The sequence below is a fragment of the Scomber japonicus genome, chromosome 11, assembly GCF_027409825.1.
Source record: "Scomber japonicus isolate fScoJap1 chromosome 11, fScoJap1.pri, whole genome shotgun sequence".
Lineage (NCBI taxonomy): Eukaryota > Metazoa > Chordata > Actinopteri > Scombriformes > Scombridae > Scomber > Scomber japonicus.
Window position 1 is genome coordinate 2,222,158 of NC_070588.1, and position 7,620 is coordinate 2,229,777.

Here is a 7,620-nt window from a genome sequence, read left to right on the forward strand (position 1 = left end):
AGCAAGAATATGCTGCACATTGTAGATTAACCCTAAATCAACTATCTTTTCCAGCTTTTTTTTTATAGGTTTTCCAGTATTTTGACATACAGTAACTGAAATTGACAAATAATGTGACACAAGGAGACAAAGCTGGACCAGCACACAGACTTAAGGCTCAAAGAATGTGAGTTTATTGAGACAGGTGGGAGGGTAGCAGGGCTGCAGGCAGAGGGTGGCTGTAGCTGGGAGACACAGGAGGCCAGGTAAAGGCAGACAGGTGATGAGGTGGAGCGGGTCCAGGATAGGAGCGGGTCCAGGATAGGAGACGTACAGGGCAGAAGGTCATGGGGATAACGGCAAAGATCTGGCGATGAGTGAATGGAGAGCCGGTGTTTTATTGCAGAGTGGTGATGATGAGATGAGTCTCAGGTGTGTGCCCTGCAGCAGCTGCCCATGATTGGGACCCACCCCTAGGGAGGAGAAACACAGGGAGGGGAGAGGAAAGCAGGCACCGAAAGGAATGTAACAAATAAGGCACAATTGTGTAACGTTATATCAGAAACCCTTTTAACTTAGTTAAGGGTGAGCTGCTGCTGTAGGACAGAAGTTTAGGAATGGGAGCTTAGTCTGCTTCCAAGTCCAGAGACAAGTTAGGGGAGTCCCTAATCTTGTTGTCACAGAGAGGTTGCCAAAAATGGCTGATAGTGGGTTGGGGAGAATGGTCTGGCCATAGGCTCTGCTTACGGTCAAAGCGCTTTCCCCAAAGGTCATCAATTTAGAGCAACACCAAAACATATGAGCATGATTAGCAGGAGATTGTTTACGTCTGTTGCAGGCGTCACTAACAGTTCAGTAAATTCTGGCTGATTAACATAATGGACTTTGTGGAGGACTTTACATTGGATTAGATCATGACGGGCTCATGTGGAGGAAGAGTGGACCAAATTTAAAGTCCCATTGCTGATTTGTTAAATTCATGTTCAGGTCGTCCTTCCATGCGTTTCTGTTTAAGGTAAGAGGTTCCGAGGTAGCAGACCATAGAGAGTTGGATAATACAGAGATGCATTTCTTTTGGTTGGTGTCTACAGCTAAGAGGATGTCAGTCAGGGTTTTGGGGGGAATTGCTTCTTTACAAAGTCCCTAATCTGGAAGAAACGAAAAAGATAGGAGCTTGGAGGATGAGTTCTGCAAAGGGTGTATTTGTATAGTTCTTTGATACTGATGATACCATAACTATGCCAGGTTTTGAATGCCATCTATCTATCTATCTATCTATCTATCTATCTATCTATCTATAAGAGACATAAGTACAAGAGGGCAGGGTCAGTAGATAGACACAAGCACAATAAACTTCAGGAACGATAGGAAGAACATCGGTCAGTAGACATAAAACAGGACTGTGTTGATCTGCTTACCAGAAATAATCATGTCTGTTTTGAGTGGTGCACTTGTGAAAATGGATTTTATGAGCTTTGTATTTAAAATGAACCTTACTTTTGTCATGGTGCCAAATATTTTGCTTACTACTGCTCTACAGTGAATGCCATAAAGACACACACACACACACACACACACACACACACACACACACACACACACACACACACAGCAGCAGCAGACCTGCAGGATGCCTGACTTCATCTACAACAAATTAATCCACAGCTGAATATAATTTCCTGGCGAGGATCATTAAACATTTCACCTAATCAATCATTTGGAAGGAGCTGTTGAGCATCACTCAGCTGTCAGACATGTTTTTTAAGATGTGATGAATAAACATATCTCTGAAATAAATCACGCAGTTATCACATGACCATCTATCCAAAGCAGAACACAGGGAAGCATTAGTATAAATATCTTATAAATGGTGTTGAGTCATCGTCTGAGCCTGAAATGCCAAACGATCCAACCGCAGGGCGCCGATGAGAGGGACTGAGTGGAAAGGTCAACACATCCAAATACACTTATTAACAGGGACTTAGTTTATTTATAGTTATAGTATAGTTAGTAGTTAGTCTTATTGAGTGGAGGAAAAGAGTCTTTTCTTTTTGGTGTGCTTGTTTCAATCTCAAACAGTTATTTCTTTATTTAAAAGTGTATTTAACAGTTATTAACGTGTCTTAAATTAATACAGGGAGCAAAAATGGAAAACAACTAGGGCTGTCAAACGATTAATTATTTTAATTGAGATTAATCGCAGAATTTCCGTAGTTAATCGCGATTAATGGCGTTTTGAATTGCATGTTTAAAATCCTGTTATTTTCCATTTGAAGGCAGTTTTAAGCCCATAATGTAAAGCATTTCTTACCAGAGTGTCTTAACTGGGAATCAATCACGGCTCTGCTGCGACTCCCACACTCCAAAATGGTCCTTTGGTGGAGCTGAGGCTGGCTTGGCTGCACCTGGGTGTTTAGCGTGGAGGTGCTAACTCAAACTCCACGTACTCCGGTGGTAGTTAAACTCCGTTTGACACAGGTTGCATTTTACTTTTGACTTGTCAACTGAAGCGTCTGGAAGTGTTTTAAAGTTAAACAAGCCGTTCAAAAGTCCAGTAGCTCTCTTACTTTCCATCAGCGCGGTAGGTTTACTGCAGGAGGCCACTTCAAAGCATAGCGCTACAGCTAGAGGAGCCGTCTACGGGGGAGTAGAAGGGACAAAAAGGCTGATTAACGCGTTAATGCTGACAGCCCTAAAAACAACAGTGAGATGATTTGTTTTAGGAGGGGAGAGTCTTTGTGGCTGTTTTTATGTGTAGAGGTTGTGAAGTCTGTTATTTACAATTTGATCTTATTTAACATTTCCAGATCTCCATGGGCTTGGTGCTTTTTTTTCCATGACACAATTCATTTTTAAGAAACTGTCCTAACCTTTACATGCATGTCCCTTTTTTTCCACCACAAACTCAGCTTTAAGTTCAACTTATCATTTTGTCAATTTATCAAAGTATACTAGTTTACCAGGAGCCAAAAATGATACAGTTGCCTTTAAAACATCACATATCTTTAGTGATAGAAAGGTTCAAGGGTATACAGCACACTGATGTAAGAAATAAAACTATAATAAAGTCTATTTATGTGTAAAGTTTAGTGTGTCTTATTACTTAATATGTTTTCAACTATTTATAAAGTACATTTAGTTACAACTTAAAAATCCTTCATGACAGTTATCAAAAAGTGGAAGCAGAATATGTATTTGATTCCTGTCAAGCCATTACGGGGCACAAGGTGTTCTTCGGTCTTATCTTTCTCTCTCTCTCTCTCTCGCTCAAACTTTGTCCAGCCGTCGTCTGAAAAATGGCGTCCGACTCTGCTGCCATCTGGAACATCCTGACAACCTACCATCAACCTTCACATGGCACCTGTACAACCTGACGGCAGCTGAAGGAGCATGATGAATAAGGTGTGTTCGTGACCTAACGGGGGCAGATTCAAGCGTTGGGGAGTAACTAGTCCCATATAACAGTGTTCTGTTACATTAATGAGAAAAGATGTGTCATTAAATTACAGTTACTGATGAACATGTTGATGATTACAGAGGAAGTTACATCTGAAGTCACACCTTTAAGATTTTACTAATTTACTGAATACATATATTGCTGTTTTTAATTCTTTGAAATCAATATTTATGTTTATATTTAATAAATAAATCATGATGTGGGTTTATATTGAGCACACATGAGCTTAAATGGAGTCACAGTACCAATTAGACCCACTTTATTCATCAAATATCTTTATTTTATATTCCAAAATCTCTGCTTTAGAAGAAATAGAAGGAACATTTACCTTAACAGCTGAAAATATTGGTTAGAAAATTATTAAAGTCATCAAATGTAATAAGTTATATTACTTTGATGAAGTAATTGAAATAGTTTCATTACTTAAATACAGTAACTAGTAATCTGTAATCTATTACATTTCTATAGTAACCTTCCTGGAATGTATTTAGTCTCATTGATGTGCATGTAAAATACTGCAGAAAAGCATGCTCATTGTTAGGGGCAATTAAAAAAATGACATTGAAAGATACAGATGAGACAGCGAGTCAGCCCTGTGTACTGTAGAGAAAGAGCGACACCTAGTGGAGACAAACTGTATGTGCAATTATCATTTTCCTTTCTCTGGCATTTAATAAGAAATATATATTATTACAAAGAAGAATGAGCCTGTGTCTCTTGGTGTTTAGTGTGTGTGTCTCTCTTGTGTAACTTTTGCATTATCAGCAGATCACCTGTGAGTGTTATCTTCCACTGTCAGACGCGATGCCTTCACTGGCTGTCGGAAATACAGATGTTGCACTGGAAGGACAAAATGTTAAACGCTGCAACTAGTTATATAAGGAGACGTCATTTTGTGCTGTGAAGTCATGTCACAGCTGAAGGTCGGGATAAATATAGCTGTCCTATTCAAATAAGATGTAATAGTTTACTAGTTGGGCACATTATCTTAGTCAATTTACTTAAGTACTTTACTTGAGTATTTCCATTTAATGGATTTCCACTTCAACTACTACTACCACCTTTTATACAGTCTATACTACCACCTAGGTTGGGAACCACTGGACTGAACTAGCTAACTGTATATAAAGTAGTGTAAACTAGCTAACTGTATATAAAGTAGTGTAAACTAGCTAACTGTATATAAAGTAGCGTAAACTAGCTAACTGTATATAAAGTAGTATAAACTAGCTAACTGTATATAAAGTAGTGTAAACTAGCTAACTGTATATAAAGTAGTATAAACTAGCTAACTGTATATAAAGTAGTATAAACTAGCTAACTGTATATAAAGTAGTGTAAACTAGCTAACTGTATATAAAGTAGTGTAAACTAGCTAACTGTATATAAAGTAGTGTAAACTAGCTAACTGTATATAAAGTAGTATAAACTAGCTAACTGTATATAAAGTAGTATAAACTAGCTAACTGTATATAAAGTAGTGTAAACTAGCTAACTGTATATAAAGTAGTATAAACTAGCTAACTGTATATAAAGTAGTATAAACTAGCTAACTGTATATAAAGTAGTGTAAACTAGCTAACTGTATATAAAGTAATATAAACTAGCTAACTGTATATAAAGTAGTGTAAACTAGCTCCACCTCCAGCAGCTACAACAGTAACATGCTGCTCTAACACTGATGCTTCACTATTAATAATCTAATGATGTCATATATAATAATATATCACTACTTTTACTGTAATACTGCATACTACATCACTATAATACTGCAGTACTTTTACTGTAATACTGCATACTACATCACTATAATACTGCAGTACTTTTACTGTAATACTGCATACTACATCACTATAATACTGCAGTACTTTTACAATAATACTGCATACTACATCACTATAATACTGTAGTACTTTTACTGTAATACTGCATACTACATCACTCATAATACTGCAGTACTTTTACTGTAATACTGCATACTACATCACTATAATACTGCAGTACTTTTACTGTAATACTGCATACTACATCACTATAATACTGCAGTACTTTTACTGTAATACTGCATACTTCTTCACTCATAATACTGCAGTACTTTTACTGTAATACTGCATACTACATCACTATAATACTGCAGTACTTTTACTGTAATACTGCATACTACATCACTATAATACTGCAGTACTTTTACTGTAATACTGCATACTACATCACTCATAATACTGCAGTACTTTTACTGTAATACTGCATACTACATCACTATAATACTGCAGTACTTTTACTGTAATACTGCATACTACATCACTATAATACTGCAGTACTTTTACTGTAATACTGCATACTACATCACTCATAATACTGCAGTACTTTTACTGTAATACTGCATACTACATCACTATAATACTGCAGTACTTTTACTGTAATACTGCATACTACATCACTATAATACTGCAGTACTTTTACTGTAATACTGCATACTACATCACTCATAATACTGCAGTACTTTTACTGTAATACTGCATACTACATCACTATAATACTGCAGTACTTTTACTGTAATACTGCATACTACATCACTATAATACTGCAGTACTTTTACTGTAATACTGCATACTACATCACTATAATACTGCAGTACTTTTACTGTAATACTGCATACTACATCACTATAATACTGCAGTACTTTTACTGTAATACTGCATACTACATCACTCATAATACTGCAGTACTTTTACTGTAATACTGCATACTACATCACTCATAATACTGCAGTACTTTTACTGTAATACTGCATACTACATCACTATAATACTGCAGTACTTTTACTGTAATACTGCATACTACATCACTCATAATACTGCAGTACTTTTACTGTAATACTTCATACTACATCACTATAATACTGCAGTACTTTTACTGTAATACTGCATACTACATCACTCATAATACTGCAGTACTTTTACTGTAATACTGCATACTACATCACTCATAATACTGCAGTACTTTTACTGTAATACTTCATACTACATCACTATAATACTGCAGTACTTTTACTGTAATACTGCATACTACATCACTATAATACTGCAGTACTTTTACTGTAATACTGTATACTACACCACTATAATACTGCAGTACTTTTACTGTAATACTGTATACTACATCACTATAATACTGCAGTACTTTTACTGTAATACTGCATACTACATCACTATAATACTGCAGTACTTTTACTGTAATACTGCATACTACATCACTCATAATACTGCAGTACTTTTACTGTAATACTGCATACTACATCACTCATAATACTGCAGTACTTTTACTGTAATACTTCATCACTATAATACTGCAGTACTTTTACTGTAATACTGCATACTACATCACTCATAATACTGCAGTACTTTTACTGTAATACTGCATACTACATCACTCATAATACTGCAGTACTTTTACTGTAATACTTCATACTACATCACTATAATACTGCAGTACTTTTACTGTAATACTGCATACTACATCACTATAATACTGCAGTACTTTTACTGTAATACTGCATACTACATCACTATAATACTGCAGTACTTTTACTGTAATACTGAATACTACATCACTATAATACTGCAGTACTTTTACTGTAATACTGCATACTACATCACTATAATACTGCAGTACTTTTACTGTAATACTGCATACTACATCACTATAATACTGCAGTACTTTTACTGTAATACTGCATACTACATCACTCATAATACTGCAGTACTTTTACTGTAATACTGCATACTACATCACTCATAATACTGCAGTACTTTTACTGTAATACTTCATACTACATCACTATAATACTGCAGTACTTTTACTGTAATACTGCATACTACATCACTATAATACTGCAGTACTTTTACTGTAATACTGCATACTACATCACTATAATACTGCAGTACTTTTACTGTAATACTGCATACTACATCACTATAATACTGCAGTACTTTTACTGTAATACTGCATACTACATCACTATAATACTGCAGTACTTTTACTGTAATACTTCATACTACATCACTATAATACTGCAGTACTTTTACTGTAATACTGCATACTACATCACTATAATACTGCAGTACTTTTACTGTAATACTGCATACTACATCACTCATAATACTGCAGTACTTTTACTGTAA